This window comes from Sprattus sprattus (genome assembly GCF_963457725.1).
Source record: "Sprattus sprattus genome assembly, chromosome: 4".
NCBI classification, from domain to species: domain Eukaryota; kingdom Metazoa; phylum Chordata; class Actinopteri; order Clupeiformes; family Clupeidae; genus Sprattus; species Sprattus sprattus.
The window spans coordinates 14,772,797-14,797,179 of NC_137923.1; the positions used below are offsets into that span (position 1 = coordinate 14,772,797).

General features: G+C 45.8%; 1 protein-coding gene across 5 annotated transcripts in view; it reads left to right on the forward strand.

Moving 5' to 3' along the window:
• Window positions 1-24,383, forward strand: part of gab1 (GRB2-associated binding protein 1) — a 62,294-nt gene that overhangs the window by 2,500 nt on the left and 35,411 nt on the right. The window contains exon 1 of one of the 5 annotated variants that reach the window (XM_080837040.1): window positions 11,897-12,229. The exons of the other annotated variants lie outside the window; for them this stretch is intronic. The gene's annotated coding sequence lies outside the window, so the exon portion shown is untranslated. Of the gene's footprint in view, window positions 1-11,896; window positions 12,230-24,383 lie in introns of those variants that run through there. 5 annotated transcript variants of the gene reach the window in all.

Genomic DNA, 24,383 nt, shown 5'->3' on the forward strand with positions numbered 1-24,383 from the left:
CTACCATGACAAGTATAAAAACTTTGCTTCCCTACTCCCCAGGAAGCAGGTGCCACACAACTCAATTCCTGGATTTGACTCCCACGGGAGCCCCACATTATATGACTTTATATATTTTGGAAATCTAGGCTTATTTGATCAATGTCGTGTTATCATCCAAATATTGTTATGTTTGACACAAGGCTTTGGAAAAATTAGCTCCCAGGATCATGCCATTCATGTAGTCACGTATGTGTCAGGGGTCGATTTCAGCTCTGAGAGCATGTTCCTAAAAGTCCCACAGACATGCGGTGGAGTTCACTGTTCACTGTTCGTATCTCTCTTTCTTTTTCTCTCTGTGTTTTTGTCCTCTGTCTCTGTGGGTCCTGGTTTGAGAGTGATAACAGCTGGTGGAATCGGCAGCACATGCCCAATGTTGCACAGAAACATAGATGCTTCAGAGAGAGAGGTTAAGGTGTGGCCAGAGGCTCTAAGTGGGCAGAGCTAAGCTGAAGTTGATTATGGAAAGGTTTGGTTATAGCCGACCAATAGCTTTGCCAAACAATCCCACTAAACTAAATGCATCAGACAAGATTACAATGTGGCAATATCGCCAGGGGTTCTGGACAGCGTTCGCCACAAGTGCTTTTACAGTCAATAAACCATAGTGCTTCTTCCGTTGTTTTAAACAATAACATTACATCAGACGTGATTTAAAATGCACAAGCCACATCTCTAAGACTTGACTGTTATAGTAAATTAGGGTGTGTGATTTTCGTGAGGTTTGCTCAGTTGGATTCCATGACAAACTTGCGAAAATGTTTTTAATTCATTATAGTCATTTATAAAGGCATCCATTCTAGAGAATGTATTTATTTAGAATGTAAAATGACCAAACATGCATAACATTTGATGCATATTCAATTTTATAATCAATCCATCTAATGGAACACATTTCCAATTTCAGAGCTAGGTGCTGAAATGAAAACTGTATAGCTTACATCTTTGCTGAAAGTGTTTCAACAGATATTCTGACACTTGCTGCGGTGCGACATGGGACCAGGAGAGGCTCAGTTCTGTTTTCTATGGAAATAAAAGTTTTCAGATGGCAGCCAGGGTTGTCATAGTAGTGTAGGCTACTTTCACTCCTTTCCCGAAAAGGGTACGGAAGGTATATACAGACGATATGGGATATCCCAGTGACGGGAAAAGAACTTGATGCGTAAAACGCAAGAGCAGCCGTTAAAACATGAAAGTGCATAAGATATGGAAGGTTGAGAGCAATGTTTTTATGTATTTCGTTGCATAAAAACATTGTTGGCAAATTGTTGGCAAAATAAATATTTTGTAGAAAATGTGCTCGTGTGGCGCGGCATTGTTATTTTCTGCCTTTGTTAAATCAGTATAGTATGTGAATGGAAATGTCATTATTGTGTATTTACATAATGAATAACATTTGTTTACAACTGACTCAGCATTTAATTCTACAAATTATATTACCTCTTCCCAGTTTTTTAAAATCCTGCAAGAATATGTGTTTACTTTCGAGGAGATCCGAGATAGATGATTTGCATTTACCAATAAAGCTCCTGCTTCCTTGCTAATACAGAAACATGTAGGCATAATGTGCCTCCTCCAATCAAGGGAATGGAAATTTTTTGGCAGTGGTGGTTTGTGATTGGATGGTTTGTGATCATGTCACTCACACTGACCATCATGTCACTCACACTGACCATCCATCACTCACACATCTATCATCATCATCATCAGCAGCAGCAGCAGCAGCAGCAGCAGTAGCAGCAGCAGAATACCCATCTGATCTTAGACACACACACTGGAGCCCCTATGGGAACTCCCTGTGAGTGAGTGATGTGGTGTTTCTGCAGTTTTGTTGGCTTTCTCGTGTCTATCTGTGCCTATGTACGTGCCCATTTGAGCGAGTGAAAAGGCAGGCTGCACAACATCAGTGCTGTTCTCACACGGACGCTGCACATGGACTCTCCAGTGAATGGGGGGCAGGAGCAGTATAATAGAAAGAGTACCGTCCGCCCACTTACCATGACCTGGTTGACACTTCAATTATGCTCGTACCCTCACACGATAGGGAAAGTTTCATTTCTTTAATTAGTAGTGCTATTTGCTTTGATGTCTTTAGGTACTTGTTGCAAAGTGTGAGGGAGGAGATTGTCAAGGTTATGTTGTGAACGTGTTGCAGTTTGTGCATGTCTGGTTTCATCTTTAGCAATGGGTTCTACTGTATTCGATGAGTCCAAACAAAAGGATTCGTCAAGGTCAATGGATGACAAATCCAAGAGCAAGTCAGTGATTCTGTGGAACTGGCACTATTTTGTGCACAGACTTGCACACACAAGGATAGACAAAGATACCTTGGCAAACTGAAGGACAACGCCCATGCGCATACAGAGTAGTTTGTCACAGGCCACTGAAACAGCAGCTGTGGTGCCAACATGGATGGTTTTCAGGTTACCCTGTGATTGTCACTTGTAGGCCCCCCCCCCCCCCCCCTCCTTTGTTCAACCCTATTCACAATGGCGTCTCCCTGCTTTTTGCAGAGTGACTCCATCTGAGCAATCCTGGGGGAAATCTCTCTCTCTCTCTCTCTCTCTCTCTCTCTTTCTCTCTCTCTGCCAGGATCAAAGTGCACACTCAGTGCTTTTCACTGCAACATTTTGCCCCCTCCTCCCACTGTGCTCCCCAGCCTGTCTGTAGCCACCGTGATGGGCCTCTACCATGGTACAGAGTGGAGGCCCCGGACCCTTGGCTCCCCCACTGGCTGAGGGTTTGATTGACAACACATGTGCCTGGCCAGGGACCGTGAATTCATGAGCTTCACTCTGAATTGTTTTGAGAGCTCACTGTCCCACAGGGCACCATGACAACTGACACTTATCATCACAGTCTTCCTTACATCACGCTCTGAATATATGGAACCAAACTTGAATGCAATAACTTGTTTTTAACCAAGAAATATGCATGTGGAACGAATAAGCGCAACCCCATTAATATTGAGTCTACTGATGATGATGATGAGATCACGGAAGCAAAGTTGCTAACTCAGCGCTGGGTTGCCCCCTCAGCATCACAAGGGATTGCTCACCACCACTTCCCTCTTTGAGTACCTATTTTGAAAGAGAATAATACCTACAAATGCGCACTTTGGTGAGTGTGCTTCCGGTGGCGTGTCATTTTCTGTTTCTGCCTTTTTGTTCTTTCTTTGGCTCTTTCGTTCGTTCCTCTTTCTTACATAGACTAGACATTCTCACCCTGTCAGTTTCCATTCTGATTTATGGTTTTAGCTGTCAGTGCAGTTCTTTTTATCAAACTGGTAGTGCTTTTTGTTTTGCAATGTATCTGATTTGACTCTCCTCATGAACACTCCTCATACCTTTACACTGAGCGACCCCATTATTTTGGTTTATTTGAAGAGTAAAGGCTCTGCGATAATACTTGGCAGTGAAAAGTTAATGACTGTAGCCATGTAGTTATTATTGTTTTAGTTAATTCTGATGGAGACGTGGGCCTTGGCTTGTTCCATTCCTCATATTGAGTAGGATATGGAGGGGTGGGTTGGCTCATTCCATTCCTCATATTGAGCAGGATATGGAGGGTTGGGTTGGGCTGGGCTCCCTGATTTTCCCATGCAGGGCTGATTCCATTTCAGCCCGGGATGGGACTGAGCAGGAGGGGGCTGGCCCTGAATGACACGAAAGAAGGAAAATGATGAACCCTTAGGGTCCTAGACTCCTAGACTCTGTCTTTCTTTCTTTCTTGCCTGCTTTCTTTCTGGCTTTCTATCTATATCTATCTATCTGTCTATCTAGCCGTCTATTTAGCATGTCTCTCTCTCTCTTTTTTTCTTTTCTTTGAAGTTCTTTCTGTGCCTCTTTTTGGCTGTCTCTATTAGTAGGGCAAGGGGCATGATGACTGCACACCGTGGTCGGGCCATTGTCAGCAGAGTGAACACCCATGCACATATGTACACAAACAATCCCTCTCTCTCTCTCTCTCTCTCCTGCGATATTGCTCTAAATTATTAGTAAACCCTTTGCCCATTGCTTCCCTTTTAGATTCCGAGGCTGTTCTATATGCATAGATTTTCTTGAAGTCCTGATTTAACCCTTGTGTGTGTGCGCGCTTGTGTGTGTGTGCGCTTGTGTGTGTGTGTGTGTGTGTGTGTGTGTGTGTGTGTGTTTGTGTAAGAATGTGTTGCCCTAATGAACATTCCCAACCATCCTGACCCAAAACAAAGGGCAATGTTTATTTATGCCCTGCGCTGTCTTTTCTGTGTGCACGGTGTGTGTTCATTTATTTAAGACAGTGTGTGTGGTGGCTACACTCAGTTCATTAAATCTGCTTAGCCAGTGGAAACAAAGCAGGCCTGATGGCCTGAGCCGTCTCCCCTTCACTCCTGAGCATTTTAACAAACAAACAAACAAGCAAACAAGAAAGCAAAAAAACAAACTGACCATCGAACCTGGAACAAGCAAGCATTTGTGTCTTCATGATCGGCTTACTAAGCTACTTGTTAATTCACATGTTTAATTTTTTCACTTAAAATACCTTGTACCCCTTTTTCACCCTCCCCTCCTCTCTTTTTCTCTTCTGTAGTGCTCTTGTGCTCCCTCTCTCCTTCTGATCCTTCTCTCAGACGAGAGTATGCAATCCACATGCCCTGCGCTGCCCCTGTAAATGGACGGGCTCTGCATGGTCATCAATTATTAACCATCTATTACAAATAAGAGAAGAAACTTGCAGCAATCATGAAAAATTCATGCGGGTCCCACTCTGCAGTGGTTGTCTTAAGCGCCCTTTGTCTGAGGTGAACCTGATAGGGTCAGTGTTGTGCCCTCGTGCACAGGCTGTCTGGAAAGGACGCACAAAAATGGTGGCGTGTGTGTTTGTGTGTTCCAGTGTGTGTGAGTCACACTGAATGAGTCATGTGTCTCTGCATCTCGCTTTGACATTTCAGATGAGGAATTAGCATACATGTGCATACCTCCCCTCCAACACACACACACACACACACACGCACACACACACACACATACTAAAATAATAAAATAGTGTGCTCTAGATATTAAGTGAAGTCAAGGAATTCTTCAAAACTCACTCGCTCACTCAGTCACTCACTGTTCCTGGGGCACCATACCTACGCTGCGTAAGCCCACATGTGTGTCTGCATCCTACACAGACCTGTACACACTTGGGGTTGTTGATACTCCTGTGCCTACTACCATACTAGGGATACCAGTTATACAGATAATGTATAGCTTGATAAGCAGCCTGTTGCCTCAAGTGACATTCCAGCTCAGTACTGCATGCAAACAATGAAATGCAACTCTGTAGCTGTAAACTTCCATATTTTCTGTGTACAATGTGAATTTGTGCTTCTTATAGGCCTATATGTTTATTCACATATAATTTTTTTGTATAAATTGTTGTACTCATTTATATAATCCATACATATCTTTTGTATTCCTTGTAATCTCACACATACTGCATCGTGCCAGATGGTGGCCGTGAGTTTGGTGTCATGTATCAGCTGTGTAATATTCATGACCTCATGAATATTAAGTTTCACAAAACTGTGAAGTTACCTCCTCTTCAGGAGAAGACAATGAACACTGTAAGATCTGGCCAGCTCTCCTCCAATGTTACAATTAAATCTGACATATAAGCTACAGATTCTTGTGTCATTGTCATATTTGTTGTTCTCCGTTCTAAGAATAATTGACAAATTAACAGTCTCAAAGGAGTGTAGTGTTTGAGCTTATTTTATGTGATTTATATTTGTACATGGCAACATTTGTGTAGCATACATTGATCATATTCCAAGACTGTGGGAGCAGAGGGGTTGGAAGATGCCAGAGAGAGGCTTGGCGCTCCTGACATCTTTCAAGGCATCATGTAAATGCTCCTGGTCGCCAGGCAGATGGCAGATCTGCGACTACTTCAGGTGGTTTTCAGTGTCCGCTCACTCAGTATCTATCTGCTTCTGTCCATACATTTCTTATCCTCCCCACTATCTATTACTTTCCATCACTCTCTACATCAACACCTTTAGGATATTGTTATGTTTGGGCAGCCATGAAAGTGCAATAGCTTCTTGTTCTGTCTTTTCTGTCTGTCCCTCTCACTCTCTCTCCTGTTTTTTGTTCTTATTGCTGCTGTAGAAATTATGTCCTTGTATAACAAGGCCAGTCAGTGCTCACAGAAGGAGTCTGTCTGGGTCTCCTTGGAGAAACCTCTTTTTCTTCAACTCCTGCACTGCGTCGACAGGCTTTATGCAACTGACTCACTACTGTGGACGCAGCATTGGGCTACTGTGGACACACACACACACACACACACACACACACACACACACATACCGAAAGATTGTCATGTTTTGACTGATTTCATGTGAAAACACCACAGTTATACTTTATTATGACAGAACTCTAGTTAGTTGCAGTGGCATGATTAAGGAAATGGATGGATTGCAGGTCTGATGGATAGGGTGTTGATTTATTCTGTGTATTCAATGCAACAAATCTGAAGCACACACAACACAGAGAGAAGGAGGGATAATTTGGAGATATTGTCCATAGTTAAGTGTCTCTTCTGTGTTGACTTTGTGTGATGTTTCCTCAATACTCCAGCATCACTCCTGGATCTGTTCTCTCACCACATGTAGCGATCAGTGTCTCTACACGGCAAACCCAAAGCAATAGTCTTATACATCATCTTCTTCTTCTGTTCTTCATTTAACATACAAGTTACATTTCAGTTATAAGAAGGTAGAATACACAACTTTGGTGGGTCTGGGGGTCTGGTTCAAGGTGTAAGGTGGGGCTTGTTAGGAAGGGGAACAGTACCTACCTACCTAGATATGAAAGGTGTGCAGATCTGCAGCCAGGAAAGGTCTGGCTGACCATTTGGATGTTAATGAACATGGTGCAAATGGGATACATTCTTGTGGGGATGGGATTTACATGAGTTGCAACTACTTAGAAAGTGAATGAAAAACACCAATATTCTTCAATACACACACACACACACACACACACACACACACACACACACTCAGACTCACATTGAGACAGATATATACCATCTCATGGTGCCGCTGGTCACATCCCCATTTTCACAGCTGTTTGCACACCTTACCGTGGTCACATGGGTCTGATGTCATTGCTCCGACGTTTACCCAGAGCCTGGCAGAAATTACCCAGATATTAATACTGCTGCCTCTGCTGGCCCCTGCGGATCAGTCACCTCACTGCCCTCTCAACCACTGATCCTGCTACAGTGTGTGTTTGGCCTCTGACGTTTGGAGGCTGCAGTGCAGGATGCAGGGAAAGACCTTCCACAGGTCCTTGAAGCCAGTACTGGGATGACCAGAGGGCTTAGGCTCTTCTGTCTGTGATGCCATGAAGACTGTTTGCCTGGCAGATGCATCGATACAAATGTGTGATGTGTGTCATTCACAATTTTTTTAATCCTGGTTATGCCCCCTACTGTATCATTCTGAAAATGCACCCAGTTAATTTTCTTTATACCAATTCTGTAAAGAAAGTGGAAGGCATTACATGTTTCATGACATAAGACATCATGTATTTTTGTCAGGAATTGAGGAGTACTGGCTGATGCTGTGTGTGTGTGTGTGTGTGTGTGTGTGTGTGTGTGTGTGTGTGTGTGTGTGTGTGTGTGTGTGTGTGTGTGTGTGTGTGTGTGTGTGTGTGTGTGTGTGTGTGTGTGTGTGTGTGTGTGTGTGTGTGTGTGTGTGTGTGTGTGTGTGTGTGTGTGTGTGTGTGTGTGTGTGTGTGTGTGTGTGCGCGCGCGCGCGCGTGGCATTGTGAACATTAGGTGATGCACAGTTAGCGGTGAGGCCCCCTTCCGCACCTGCAGAATGCATGTCTGACTCATTGAAAAACCTCCCTGTGGCGTCCCCATAGCGCCCTCACAATGGCCCCGCTGCGTTTCTATGGATGTGAGGCATTACAGAGGTATGCGCGAGGCCTGCTGAGCTATGGGAGGAATGCGGATGAATGTAGAGCGTACAGAAGCGCCATTTGGATTGGACGCTCTGCCACAGCACACATGGCCCTGCACAGAGTTCACACACACACACACACACACACACACACACACACACACACACACACACGTGCACAAACGCACACATGCAACCAACCACCACCGCAGAAATCTGACAAACCCTCAAGGTCTCTTTTTTTTTTCCCTTTCAAATGCGAGGGTGTATGCTGCTCGGCTGACGCTAGGGGGGTCAGAGGTTTCCTGCGCAGGGCTGAGTGTAGAGGAGAAGAGCTCTTCTGGGTCAAGGAAAAGTCTCCAGTCATCTGTGAGGCCTGAGATGACTAGCAAAACATTTTTTTTTCCTTGAACAAAACCTACTCAGAGTCTTGTCCACCGTGCTACTGGATCCACAGGAAAGGCATGGTGATGGGATGGGATGAGCATGAGCTCCAGTTGTCATTGGCCAAGAGCAGCTACTGTGCTCCATGAGACACGACAAAAGGGTTACTGCAGCGATGGGTGTTGGGTTGTTGGGAGGAGATATAAATGTAATTGAAATCAGTGTTCATGGGGAGCGGCAAACATCGGGGGCTGTTGAGATCCTGTGTACAGTGGGAGAGGCAGGCAGTACACACACACACACACACACACACACACACACACACACCCTCGTTCCCGGCATGCTCTTGGCAGGCGGTAGTGGGAAGGAATGCGAGCCTGACTGAGGCCCCTCTCCACCCATTTCCCCAACCCCCAACCCCCTCCCCCCACCATCCCTCTCTCGCCCTTTGTTTCTCTCTCCCTCTGTCCCTGTTGTGATCTGTGGTTTTCTCTCTCTCTTACTCACTCACTCACTCTCTCTCTGCCTCTCTCTCAACCTCTCTCTTTTACTCTATCCCTATCTCCCTCCATCTCTCTCTGGTTCCCCGCGAGAGGCGTGGCTCCCTGGCGCCGGTCAGGGGCTCGGCTCAGCGGCCTCTTCCTGCTCTCCCCTCTAGCTCCTCTGCTGCTGCTGATGGCTACCAGATGGCTGGAGGGAGGCAGAGGCAGAGGCAGAGGCAGAGGCAGAGGCAGAGGCAGAGGCAGAGGCAGAGGCAGAGGACACGCACTGGCTCCCCCAGAGCTCCCTGTCTCCCCCAGCCCCCACTATCCCCTCATTCCATCTTTCAAGGCCTCACAGGCTTTACCCCCGCTACCCTGCTTCTCTGTTATCTAACCTCTCTCCTTGTGCACCCCACTCTTTTGCCTTCTCTCGCCTTTTTCACCCACCCTCTATCTCAGTGTCCCACTGTCATCCGCTCATGGCTTTTGTTGCTCATTGTTTTTCTTTTTCTTTGATCCCAATCACTCCCTCTCCTCGGTTTGATTGCAGCCTTGGTGCAATCTCTCTCTTTCTCTCTCTCTCTCTCTCTCTCTCTCTCCCTCTTTCTCTCTCTCCCTCACTCTGTTCTTCATGCTCCCTCATTTCTGGATCCCCCCCATCTCTAGCTGCATGTGTTGTAGAAAGATCAAGGGGTTGTGAGACCACATGTGATACAGACATAAGACCAGCAGCACTTTATGTATGAGCCTAGGGAGTTTATGTATTAGTAATATGCATGTCTGTATTGATAATTATTTATTTTCTCCATGTGGTTTTAGTGATCTGGGATAAAGGAATGCCAACAAACCAAGACAGCATTGTTTTTGTTTATCCATCGTTTTAGTTGATTCCTTGCTTGTTGCTCTCTGCAATAATTTCCCAGGTCTTCAGGGATGTTGAGGTCTAAGAGTAGTTGACCACCAGTAGTGCCCTTTCGATATATGTAGCATTCACCAAAATATTTGATGCAAACTGTATTTTAGGCTGAAGTCCAATTTTCCAATTGAAACTGTGTTGGATTCTTGAGAGGAGTGCCCAACTGATTTTACCATGTAATACATCTAATGGATGTGCCTAATGGATGGCGTTTCTGTAAGTAATCTGTCGTGCAGTAATTGCCTGTCAGTGGTCAGCATGAGCAGTAAAAGCCTCTGATTGTGTGTGTGATGGGGACAGTGCGGTGGCCGTGAGAGTGACTGAGGAGGGGTGTGTGCAGGCGGGCGTGGTGCCGTTACGCCTCTGTGCAGCAAAATGACCACTGTAAGCCCCCTGCACCATGCCACACTTTAATGCTGCGCTGTCACTGATTTACAGCCATCTTAATTTGCTGAGAGGAAAATAAACTCACCCATCCCAGGCGATACGCACGTAAACATGTCCACATGCTTGCTCACACACAGACACACAGACACACAGACACACAGACACACAGACACACAGACACACAGACACACAGACACACAGACACACAGACACACAGACACACAGACACACAGACACACAGACACACAGACACACAGACACACAGACAGGCTACACACAAACACAAACCACACCCCATTTCCTAAAGAGGATTGTGAGAGTTTTGAGGTCTGTGTGTGAACCTTTGATTGTGCACATGCTTGTCTGTTTGCGTGTTACTGGGTGTTTATGTGTGTTGTGCTTTGACTTGTGTCAATCTTGTGTGTGTGTGTGTGTGTGTGTGTGTGTGTGTGTGTGTGTGTGTGTGTGTGTGTGTGTGTGTGTGTGTGTGTGTGTGTGTGTGTGTGTGTGTGTGTGTGTGTGTTTATGTGTGTGTGTGTGTGTGTGTGTGTGTGTGTGTGTGTGTGTGTGTGTGTTTATGTGTGTGTGTGTGTGTGTGTGTGTGTGTGTGTGTGCGTGCGTGCATAGTGGCATGTCTGTTTGCGTGTGTATTTTTACGATCTACCAAAATGCCCAGCTACCATATGTGCACTCTGTGGCCGTGTGGCACCTGTCATGGCGCACACATGTAAACAGCACTTGTTGGTGAAAGGCAGTCATGCGATCGCTCTGCCTTTGCTTGCTGCCTCCCTACAGCACTCCTGCCAGTGCCATCCAACCTATTTATTGAGCCTCCTTACTCCAGCCTGCGTCCTTGTTTAAAGATAGTGGGCGCAGTAGCTCTCCTGTTGTACTGTATAGTAGAATAGCTTCTTCAATTGATTTTTATGTTGCCCCCACCATCGCTCTGCTGCCATTTGTGGATCTTTGACCATTTGCAAGAACCATATTGCCTAGGTTGTATTATAGCTTTTATGTTATGTGTATTTCATATTGGGGCCATGTTGTGCTCTGACTGCCCCTGCTGTCCACACCAGTGCTACCAAGGACCCTGTTCTGAAATACCCTTGTTCCACTCCTTTGTTCCACACTCGTTTTTCAGTCTGCTCTGAGGCTGGGGCTGCTGTGAGAACTCCCCTGTAGGTTCATTTCCACTCCTCCTGGGGTGGAGGTGTTCCCAGGGGACACATATACACACACACACACACACACACCCACACACACACACACACACACACACACACACACACACACACACACACACACACACACACACAAAAACACACACACACACACACAAACACACAAAAACACACACACACACACACACACACAAAAACACACACACACACACCACTCTTGCTGGAATCCATCATGGCGGCCCGGTGGAGAAAGGAGCGGTGGGGGGGATGGGGAGGTCAGCTGGAGACAAGCTGTGAAATGCCGCTCCAGCCCCGTGTAATTTCTCAGGTTACTGTAAGCCTGCCTGGGCCCTGCTACCCCCACATCCCAGCCCACACCCTAGATCTGTGTGTGCCTCTGTGTGTCTATGTGCGAGCATGAGAGACAGACAGAGAGAGAGAGAGAGCGAGACAGAGAGAGAGAGAGGGAGAGAGAGAGAGAGAACGTGTGTTGGTGGTGGTAGGAAAGAGCAGCTCTCAGTGACAGTCCCCAGTGAGACTCCAGTGGCCGTGGTCCTTGATTGTATTAAGAGGCTTCTGCTGCTCAGCTCTATATCTCCAGCCTGGCACCAAGCCAGGGAAGAACTGTACTTGTGCAAGTGTGTGTGTGTGTGTGTAGGCGAGAGACAGAGGGAGGGAGTCATGCACACACACTCATTCCTCCAGTGTAGACCCTACTGTGTGTGGAGGCTGCAGTCTGACATGACGACTAGGGTTAGTCAGGCTCCCTCTCACATGGCTCTCTGAGTGAAACTGTCTGAACCTCTTCCTCAACCCGGACCGTGCCGTCTCCAGCTTCATGTGAAACTCTCTGAAACTCCTTGCATACTGGACCTAAACTTTATACATTTAAACCGGAGTCAAGGTTTGTATCCAACTCTTCTTGTTTTGAGTTTGCATGAGCGTGTGTGTTTGGGGGCGGGGGGGGGGGGGGGTAGATAACATCCTGCCTCTTCTTTGTTGGCACATATTTTTGTCAAGAAATAATTCTTCAGAAAAGGCTGTTTTTCCTCTGTGTAGTTCTATAAAAGGTGTCTGGCCAGGAGGTTATTGGTTGTGTCTGTCGGAGGTTTTATGGTCTGCAGGTGTGGGGTGCTGGCAGGTGCTCAGGTTGCTGCGTCTCCCAGACCGTTGGCTTCAGACTTCAGACACTGTCCCTTAGATGGCCATTATCCCTGTTTGTGTATGGGTGCTCACAGCAAATGACACCATTCACTGTACTTCTCTTGTATTAGTTGTAAGTAACCGAAGTGCAATCCCCCACATTCTGAACAACAGGTCCAAGTAATCTGTTAAGGTCAAGATAATCTACCTCTGCAGGTAGGAAATGGTTATTCAATGCTATTCTGGCACCAAGTTCCAAGTCTGTGGAAATAAGTAGTTGTGACATTTCCTAGATAAAGAAGGTGCTGAGGTCAAGCCCTCATACGTAGCTGGCTCTGTTTTGGTGAGGTTAAAAGTGCGTTGAGGTACATTTCTTTGAGTAATGCATCCACCCAGAGTTTCTTTCCAAACAGTACTGTGTGACTTCTTCAGTGTGTCCATGCATATTACCACTGAAAAAATACACAAGCAAATTTTGCTTTCCCAGTGTACTTGAATTATCTGCCTAAAAGTACCATATGTTATACTAGTAAGCATGTAGCCTAGACCTTCATCAATATCTGGACTACAAACTTTAGCAAACTGAACTGTGCTCTTCCAAAGAGATGTCTGTACCCCATGCCTGCCGAAGAACCCGTCAAAGTTTTACTTTTCCACTCAGAAAGCGGAAGGCGGCATTAAACCTTGAGATGGTTTCTACAAAGTATTTATCTTGTAAAGTTTTTAAAGTCAAATTTTTAAGTGTTTTAATTAGAACCTGAAGGTACTCCAAGAACCTTTTTAAGAGTGCTTCTTAATGTAGTGGGCAGCCAGTCGGCAGGGTGGCCAGACGGAGGCGGGCTCCGAGCTCTGCTGGTGCGGGACGGTGTGACCGTCTGCTGCCTGGCTGGGATCGGCTGGCCAAACCACACCGCACCACTGAAAAAAGGGAGTTTAACTGGGCTTACAGCACTGCATCCCTCAGTCCTCTTTACTACCCTGTGCCATCTCCTACTCACTTACTTTGTCTCTATCTGTCTTTCTCTGTCATACACAAATACCTATGCAGACACACACACACACACACACACACACACACACACACACACACACACATACACACACACACACACACACACACACACACACACACACACACACACTCTCACTCACTCTGCTACTCTCTTTCTGTTTCTTTCCATCATGCATTCTATGCTTTCCTCTTACTCTACCTCTTTTTCTTTCCCTCCATGTCTCCCTCTATCTCTTTCTCATTCCTATCATGTGAACAGCGGCTGCTCAGGCCAGAAGAATGTGTTGAATCTGAGCTACGCAGCTTTGGCGGAGGCATGTGACTTAGAGAGAGAGAGAGAGAGAGAGAGAGAGAGAGAGAGCGAGCAGGAAATTGGGCAGGGATCAAGAGTAAGAGAGAAATGTAGGAAAGAGCTCATGTGTGAAGGAGAGAGAAAGTAAGACTGGGAGAAAGGGCAGAAGAGGGAGATGGTGAGTGAAGAAGGGGAGAAAAGTGGGGTGGGGAGGGGCAGGTGGAAGGGGCTATTGACTCATGCTGGCACTGTGCCACGCTAGTGACCTTCTGTCGCCAGTGCGACCGTGTGCCCCTGTGTGTGAAAGAGCAAGACTGACGCACAAGGGCTTACAAGAGAAGGAGGGAATGAGAAATGAAACGAATGAGTGAGGGAGAGCAGTTGTGAAAGGGAGTGCAGGAGGCGGTGGGGGGTCTGTAGACGTATGGGGACGTCAGAGCGCCCGTGCCGAGCAGGCGGCCTTTTGTTTTCAAACACTTTCCATCCGGGTCACATGATCACGGACGTGGACCGTCTCTCTTGAAAGAATGAGTAGACTTTTTGCCAGCCAGTTTGTTGCTAGCAAATGCAAACGTGCAAGAACACACATACACAGAAACACACACACACACACACACACACACACAGAGGTAAGAGAATACACATATTTAGTCACACACATGTGTGTGTATAACATTATAAGACCTGAGATATACTGAAAATAATATATATTTGATCTGTGAGGCTTCGTATGTTTCATCTGGCTCTCACAAATATGCGCTACTTAAATGTCATCACAAACAATGTCATTTTCTTATATTTGAAAGCTCCTTGGCAACTGTAACTCTGTAACTGTATGTCTTTCTCTGAGATGACAGTGTATGGATTACTTTACAATAATTGCTTTAGGTAAAATTAACATTTGTCTTCATATAGAGAGCTTTAATTAAATTCTGATTCTTCCTAATGACTTCAAATGTAATTGCGTAACTGACATTACAAACTGTGACTGACGACGTTTTGACGTTACATATTTAAACACCAACCCTGTCGGCACAAATAGCTTACCATTTAAAAAATAATAATTCCACATTGTACGGCTTGAATGCAGTCAGTACTATACTGTTCTAATGTGTCCCTATGTGTTCCATACGGTTCTGCTCTGTTCTACATTGATCAATGTCTGTGTGGTCTGTTTGAACAATAATGAAATGAAAGACTATGAACTCCTTAAGTCACATTAAGTTTGTTGTTCTTGCTCGCATTTATATCCTGGTGTTTATGTATTATCTGTTAAATAAAATCACAAAACAAACCAAATCAAAACCAAATCCAATCCAATGGCATGTACTTCATGTAGGTTGTTGGGCGCTAAATACTTTAGCATTTTTGAACTGCAGGAGGCTAATCCGCCATGCCATGAATGCCAAGCCTGTAAAATTACAGTGGCTGTAGCATAGACTGAAGTTGTTTCTGCAAGCTGCTTGCAGTTGACACAAGCCTGTTTAGACTCCTACATTCAGCTAATAGCTATTGATCAGTGGCCTTCATTCCGCTTCACTGACCACAATCCAATACACACTGCCTCATCCACAAGCCAGACAAGAAAGATGTCGCTGGATGGTTGAGGATGACTGGGCTACAAAACATTATGGCTATATGGGTGTGTGTGTGTCTGTTTATGTACCCTTTCAAGGCCAGGGTATAAGTCTTATGCTGTGAATATATGAATGTTTTTTTTTGTATTTGATCACTAAATGCAGATAGTTTTTGGGATATTTTTTCTGATGGTCTTGTTTTGATGGTGATTTTAGCATGTAGTTACACACAATTGACATGAATGCAGTGAATTGTTGATTGAGTGTATACGCTGCCAGAAGAGGATTAGCTGTACGCCACTTTGTTATTCTGTTGTCTTTTCATTTCCTTATATTTGGGAACTGGCTCCTGCACTGATGAAGTTGCCATGACCACATGTTCTCCAACATATATAAGTGTGTGTGTGTGTGTGTGTGTGTGTGTGTGTGTGTGTGTGTGTCTGTGTGTGTGTGCGTACAGTGGTTGTGTGTGTGTGAGTGTGTGTGTGTACGTACAGTCTTTGTGTTTGTGTTTGTGTACAGTGGTTGTGTGTGTGTGTGTGTGTGAGAGAGAGAGAGAGAGAGAAAGACTGAGTGAGTGTGTGATGCATACTCGTGGTTAGTGGATGTGGCAGCAATGGGCCTCCTGTGCTGTGATTTACTGCTGTGTCCTCCTGGATAGGAGCTCAGAGAGGCTTCTACAGGTTTACAGAGCTCTACTCATTTATTAATGCCCGTGCTCATTAGAGTATGGAGCAGGTGGGTGGGGCTGGTCACTACTCAGCTGCTTGATATTAGTGAAGTGGAATCAAAGATGTACTGCTGCTCGATTTAGGCAGACACCTAGCAGATCCCTTTTATTCCTTGGTGGATGAGAGTGCCTGCTTGGGTTGTGTTAGCTGGTCGGCTGGGCTGTGCAGTGATGTGCTGGAGTGGGAGTGCAGTGATGTGCTGGAACAGAGCTGGTCTAATGGTTGGGCTTTCCCTGGCTTGTTGACAGATTAAACAGACTCTGCTGTTCTGAGGTCAGCAGTGCTGACATGCAAGTCACACATACAGCGTTCTTTTTAGTTTGAGTTTGACAGGATTTCCACAGAGCAGATTTGTAACTCTGAAAGCTGTAAAATCCCAGTGGTATTAAATAATAAAAATGCATGAAACCCCCAGATGAACCTATTAGATATTGGGTTCCACGTACAGGAGGAAGAGCCTCATCTTACCCACCTTCCACTGCACTCCTTTTCACTCCTCTCAGCTTCATGTGGGCATGGTTTTCCTGTGTCCTGCTATTGGCCTGGGGTGGAGGGTGGCGGTTGGATTGGAAGACACAAATAGAGGTTCAACGCAACCCTGGAGTGGGAGCGAGAGGGGTAAGAAGATGTGGCTGGTGTGTAATGTTTTAAAACCGCATGGATCCACCAGCAAATACATTCTGTGGTCGGTTTGTGTGTGTGTGTGTGTGTGTGTGTGTGTGTGTGAGAGTCTGTGTATGTCTGTTGGTTGCAGGCGAGTTTGAGGTGAGTAGACCTAAAACAGTATTTCCACAGAAGGTTTAAAATGCCAACAAACTGACTTATGGAGGGGTAATGATGCAGAGAGAGAGTGTGTTTGTGTGCAAGACTGAAAGAACGAAGGACTAACTGAGTGTGTGTGGCTCAGGGAGTGAGGGAGAGTGTGTGTATGCCTGTGTGTCTGTCAATGAGCACGAGGGGATGTGTGTCCATGTGTGCGTGCCTGCATGCATGCATGACTTTGAAATGAGAGAGAACTGGCTCCCTGTAACCCCATTATCACTCCCTTGGGTGGGATCCAATATTCCACATGATCTTTGGGTGTACGTAAGCCATCGCCCTGTCCCCCCAAAAGCACAAAAAAACACCAGCCATGCGCTCAGCTCCATCTTGAATAACTATTCCAGAAATGTCTGACATAGTTCTGGGGGCAGGTTGCATAATGGCTGGCCTGGGAAGCATTCAGCCTTTCAGCAGCTGTTGGTCTTTCTCTGTGGTCACTGCCTGAAATGTGAAGTTTCGCACACACTAAACCACGCTTGCTGAGGCACACACCACACACCACCACCACCGATTCACTCATGCTCCTTCCTGTGTACTTTCAAACATTCCATGTACATTTACCGTTTCATACATATAGAGCCCTCATTTAATTGACGGGCAACGAGCAAAGCAAAAGCTATAGTGTGGCATGTGGAAGCATTGTCCACCCATGTTTAAGATAAGGTTCTTGCTAATGGTATAAAATTAGCTAAATTATTTTGCCAAGTTATTAAATAAGCCCATCGCCCATTGCCTGTCAATTAAATAAGGGCCCATAATCACTGGCTCTCACAGGTTTTTAGAAGTGCTCGAAGAATCGCATGCTCGTCACATACATATGTGCACTCTCTCGCACGTACTCACACACACTCTTACACACCCACACCCTCCGTGGTGATCTGTGACTGTGGAGGTGTGTGAAGACGTCTCCAGGTTGTCGACTAAGGGGCAGGTTCAGACAGGCCCGGCCCACACACATTCTCTCACTTTCTCAGTCATTCTTTTTCTTTCTCACACACACACACACACACACACACACACACACCTACCAGAGAAATGAGCCACAGTGCTTAATGGCTCAACCATATTTAAGGATCCATGCTCATCACTGCATCAGTATCATAACTGTAAACACAATAGTACGTGAGTCCTCCAGTAGAGCTGCCTGGGTCTGCCTTGAGCACCTAATTGTCTGTTTTACTGTCTTACAGCAGGAAAGATCATCTAACTACATTACACCATGTCAGCTATCAGGAACAAAATAGCAAGAATTTAGCTATATAGCATCATGAATGTTATATTTACTGCCGTGTAACATGCCGTTGTGCACAGCTGTAGGTTACAGTGATATGTCACCTGCATTTATAAAGTAAAGATCCTTTCACTGTAATTAGCAAGATACATTTTATGAATGAAGACGCAATGGTCCTACACAATAAAATATATTTTTTAGAGTAAATAGTAGATCAGTTTATAGTGCCATGTACTTGCCCTGATTGCTGTGTGGGTGAGAAGCTGAAAATAATTGGACACACACACACACACACACACACACACACACACACACACACACACGGCACACGGCACACGGCACACTCCATGGACATTAAGGATGCACTTAGATCTTGTGTTTGTTCCCTTATCTCTGTAATGCACTGCAGTCCATTTCCTGTGTGTCCTCTGCCTTAGAAGTAGTCAAAGGAATTAGATTTGGCTTAAGTCAATGTGGGCCTGTCCGTTTAAATGTGATTTGCCAGGGTTTGCCTTGGCTTGCTATTGGATTACAGTGGCTGCCTGTGACATGGCTGGATATTGTCACAGGGCAAGGACAAGGACAAGGAGCAAGGGTGGCACATAAATCAATCACTCACACACACACGCACACATCTGTACACACTGCACTCTCAAAATCGGCAGCTATGAAAACCTCTCAAGGATATCATGGGATTGTAACTGCAAATGGGACATTGACCTGCAGTAAATGCTCTAGTCTACCCAACCTGGCTGAAGAGTGTAGCTTCATGCAACTTCATGCCTCCATGGCGCCTGTGATGTTCACCCGCAGGCGCCTCTCTTTCCCAGCACAGAGCAGCAGGAAGTGTGGATGAGGGGATGGACAGAGCAAATCACGCTGTTGGGCAGAGGATGGATGATTGAGAGGACGCACTCGGTGGCTGGAGTGGTGGAGCAACAGGAGTGGGGGGTTGATGGGTAGGAAGGAGAAGGGAGGGGAGGCGGTCTCTCGTTATTTTGAGCCCATTGTGTCTACTTCCTGTGGGTCAGAGGTTATTGGAGCAGGGTGTTGCAGACCGCTGCCTGCCTGAGGAAGGGTGCCAGACAGAGAGCAACAACACGGGCGACGGCGGACCGCAGAGCCTGCTCACCCTTTTCTGTCTCGGTAACTAGCGGGCTTGTTTGTAAACCAACAGAGGTAAGACTAAGCAAAACAGCCAAACTGGACCTCTGACACCCCCCTCCACCCTATCTCTCTCTCTCTCTCTCTCTCTCTCTCTCTCTCTCTCTCTCTCTCTTCTCTCTCTGTTGGATTGAATCCTTGATTTATTTGTCTTCTGTTGGGATGTAGGAAAGTTGCTCTGGGGTTTCACTCTTCCTGTTGTGTTGCTGGTTCTATTCATCCCCCCCACATTTTTTGTGTATTAGTCATGATCTTGTTGATATCCTTTCATATTCATGAGTGTGTGTAAGTACTTACCAGCTTTGTGTGCCACTGTTGTTAATATGTAGCCGGAAGTAGTGGCTGGCTGTGTGTGTGTGTGTGTGTGCGTGTGTGTGTGTGTGTGTGTGTGTGTGTGTGTGTGTGTGTGAGAGAGTGAGTGAATGAATACATGTGTGTGTGTGTGAGTGCATGTGTGTGTGCAAGTGCATGTGTGTGTTTGTGTTTGTGTATGTCCACCCATTTTTTTTTCTGAGGGAGGGTGTCCATATTAGTGTGGAGCGCAGGAAGCTCAGATCCCACACGTCTCTCAAAGCGCAGTGCTGGGCTCACAGCACTTGGCACTAGGGTCTGATTCTCTGCCATGCCACCCGTTTAGCTTCACGTGTTGAGTTGCTTGTGGGTTTTTCATTGCTGAGTTTTTCATTGTCAATGCAGTGGGGGTAGACTAATTTTGTGTTAATACGGTTCATCTGTTTTTTTTTGGGACCAGTTCAGCTCTTCAGTTTAACCCCTTAGCTATCCAAAGCATTTGGCTATGCCATAATTACAGCCTGAAGATGCCCTTTTGCCATGGTCGCCCTCTCACTGACACATGTACTGCCTTCACTCTTGTATTGGCACAACCGATGTTGCTGGTGCTTGACCCAACATAGCGAGCAGCAGAAACACTGTGGTTGCAGATTCACATATTTTAAATGTTTGAGAGGTTGATGTGACCTTCGCTGCCTGTGTTGTTGGCTTGCACAGAAGTCTAGCAACTCCTTGAATATATGGCAGGGATGCAAACTGTGACACTCCCATGCGTCTGTATTTGGCATCAGACATACAGAGCGGAGTACCGCCTGATCCGTTGGTTTGATTCCCAGGGGAGGTGTGCTGCACCTTTTGGAGCTAGCCCCAGGTCAGGCTGAATGGGATAGCCCTCCTTTCTGAGTTGAGCTTTTGCTTTGGACCTATTTTGTCCATCAGTGTTGATGCAGAAAGGCCGGTTTCTATGAATGTCCCATGCCCCTGTCTAGGATAAAAAAACGTCCCGTAGGAAGCTAAATTTAAATTTTATGTTTACCTGCAAGCCTGAATAAATACCCAGTGTTATCGGAAAAGACCATGAACTAGAGCTTGCTCTAACAATTGAACCACAGGAGGAAGGTTCTCTACAATTTGTAAGGATGAGCATTGGAATGAGGTTTGTTGCAGCACATTCACTTCCAAGTGGCTCCTCCTGGCCTGTCTGCCTGAACCTGTGCCCCTGATCCCCTGCCTGTCCTGAGACCCTGTTCTAAGCAGGACTTCAGCCAATTGCTCCTCTGGCTCATTGTTCGTCTGGAGGCAGGAGACTCCAGGAACTGAGGAAACACCCCACCACCTTACAGAGACACACACACACAAACACACACGCACACACACACAGCTTAAAGATGTGCAAAAGCTCTCTCTGCACAAACCCCAGATGTTTATGTACTATATACAGACACACACACACATACAAACACAGACATGACCATGATCACAAGTCTCTGGCATCTTTCCTAATAGATCCCTGTAGAACCTGATAATGTAATAATTTCCCGATAATGTAATAACTCCCGATAATGTAATACAAATTCCTTCATAAGTCCCTAAAACATGTAATAAAACCTGATAATGTAATAATACCCCGATAATGTAATAAAGTGCAGGTTAGCCTCAATTTTGCAGAACCTGATAATGTAATAATTACCTGATATTGTAATAACTTTGGTTGGTGCTGTAGCATCAGGTCTCCAGTTTCAGAGGTCCAAACAGTGAAGCTGTCCAGAGACCTGCTGCTTCACTATTAGCAGATACAGTATATATTTTATATGATTGCGAATGCACAATTTGTACAATGGTGAAAGGGATATTCAGTGGTAATCAACTAATAGAGAAAAAATAAGAACATTTTGGTATGTTATAGACTGGCAGCTAATGGGCACATAGAACATTGAGTTTCTAAGTCCTCATTGATCATCAAAAGCTGACATTTCGCTATTTGATTTATATCAAATTCTCTTTTGATTTTGTGTGGCAATGTCCCTTAAAAATTACACTATATACTGCAAAACATCATGCACTGACCAAAGTTTTTACAATATCAGGAATTTATTACATTATCAGGTTCTGCAAAATTGAGGCTAACCTGATAATGTAATAACTTCCAATTAATGTAACATTTTATTACATTATTGGTATGGCGATTGTTACATTATTGGGAAATGCACTTTATTACATTATTGGGATATTATTACATTATCAGGTTTTATTACATCTTTTAGGGACTTATGAGGGATTTTTTATTACATTATCAGGGTTATTACGTTATCAGGAAATTATTACATTATCAGGTTCTACAATCCCTATACCAACATTCTTAACCGAGACGGCCTCCTATTGGCGCATAAAAACACCCAACACTTATTCACTTATCAAGCAAAGATATGTTTCACGCACGCACGCACGCACGCACGCACGCACGCACGCATGCACGCACACACATATACAAACACAAATAAACACATTCAAAAGTTAGATGTGAAGGGTCTTTGAGCGCACAAGTGTGACAATAGAGGCAAAACAGGAAGTCTTTTTGCCCAGAGTGTGTGTAGAGAACAGATGACCAGGAAGATAAAAAACGCCAACAAAGTGGAAACTTCCAGCAGAGCTGTTTTTTCTTGTGTGTGTGTGTGTGTGTGTGTGTGTGTGTGTGTGCGCGCCGGCTTCTCATGCCTTTTTTACTTGTTAAAAAAGACCCCCATTTCCTGAAAAATACTGTTGGAGGTGTTTTTTTTGTGTGCTGAGTTTTGAACCACAGGAAATGAAATCCCTTGTCTCCCAGCAGCCGGTTAGGGTCCAATAACCCGCGTGTGTGTGAGAGAGAGGGAAAGAAAGAAAAAGAGGGGGGGGGGGGGGGGGGGGGGATAAAGAGAGATCCTAGTTATCCATCTGTGTCCTTTCAGCTTTGCATGAACGGGTGAAGTGTTAATGTTTAAGCTCTCCTCTCTCTCTCCACCACTTTCTTCCCCTTACTCTCTCAGTGGCTCTCTCTGTCCCCTTCCTCCGGTCGGTGTGGTTAATACCTCATCCACCTGGCTCTGAACCTTAACTCACACAACAGCCCAGCGGAGAGGTAGCCAAAAATGCTCTGACAGTGGCAACATTTAAACAAATATGGGCAACAAACAACAGCAGAACTGGTCAGAGAGGAAATGAAACTAGGCTATTCCCTAGGGACTACAACTCATTGATTTCTGTCCCTCACTCTCACTCTCTCTCTCTCTCTTTCCTCTCTCTCTCTCTCTCTCTCTCTTCCCCCATACTAATGAATGATGTGGAGTGACCCCTGACTAGTGGAATGCTCCTGTTACTTCTCCCGGTTGAAGGAGAGGGAGAGAGGGGGACGGCTGCATTTCTAACTTTAGTATCAGGGTTGGAGAACAGAAGGCAAGTGAACTGGAAATAACACCGCTACATGAACCACAGACACAAGCGTACAGGCACCAGGAGTTTGGATGGCCATGTGTGGAACCTCTCTAACCTCGGCTTTTGAGTGATAATCCTCCCTTGCTCCCTTTTGTCAGCCATCTTCCAGCTGGAGTTTGTGGGTGTTTTTTGTCTCGGACGTCACGGCCGATAGCGCTCGTTTGAGGACCTAATGGGCCGAGGGGGCTGTTCCGGTGGTTGGGGTCGTGTGGCGTGATGTGTCCTTGGCGGAGCGTCAGCCGTTCGTCTCGCCGGTCCTCCTGCATGCTGGGTCTGTGAACCCCACAGCTGCAGAAAGTGGAGCAGAGGGGGCTGTGTAGCGATAGAGCGTCTCAGTTTGGACACATGGGCGCTCGCACTTCTGCTTTTCCCTCTTTCTTTCTCTCTCGCTCACTGTGTCCTTTTACTATCTCACTCTTGAAGTCACTCTGAGTCTCTCAGTAATTACACTAAGGATCCAAACCATCAGACCTAGGGATTGGAACACTGACTGCCACCCCAGCCACACAGGCGAGGGGTTTACCAGGAGATTTGAAAAACCAGGACGCAGTTATAAGGTGAGCAGAATGGAGTTGGTGTTTGCTGGGTGTCTCTCTCTCTCAGAGCTTCACTGTTAGGGATCCATCTTAAGGTTTTTCCCCGTCTCGTCTCTCAGATCCTCATTTACTGAACTCAGGTAAGTTCTCTGTGGCTTTGAGCCCATTTGAGCCCACTGCGCGTAGGACTGTCCTCAGTCTCAGCCCTCAGATTCAGTCCAGCAGTTGCAGGTCTTATGTAATGCCACAACTGATCTGATCCCATCCCCCCTCCCCCCTTCAGAGTGAGACGGCATTTTATAATCCTTCAGCCATGTTGTGGCCTATTGTCGTTGTTCTTTAACCACAATTCTGTGTGGCAAGAGGTCCACTTCCACAAACTCACTCTCTCTTGTTGGAGCCCATGGTAGTGACGTTGATTTAAACTGGAGGGGTTATTTTTTGCACTTGCCCTCTTTTTTACCCCACGTCCCACGTACCACCACACCCATGATCCCTCTTAGTTCAGTGGAAATGGATATTCCTGGCCGGCAGCAGATGTGATCCAGTCCAGAGGAGACCTGTGGACTTCCCCCTCAGCTGGTTTGAGCTGCTCCGAGCTGCTCCTGCTTCAGGGTATGGAGGAGAGTTTCTCTGCGTCTGCTCAGTTTCACATGTGCTATGCTGCTCTGAAGGAACCACACAGTCTGTCTCGGCCAGTCATTGTGTAGCACCTGGCCTGGCCTGGCCTGTTAGACTGTTAGCACAGTGTGGTCCTTAAAGGTAGAGGTTGCTCAGGAGACTCAAACACT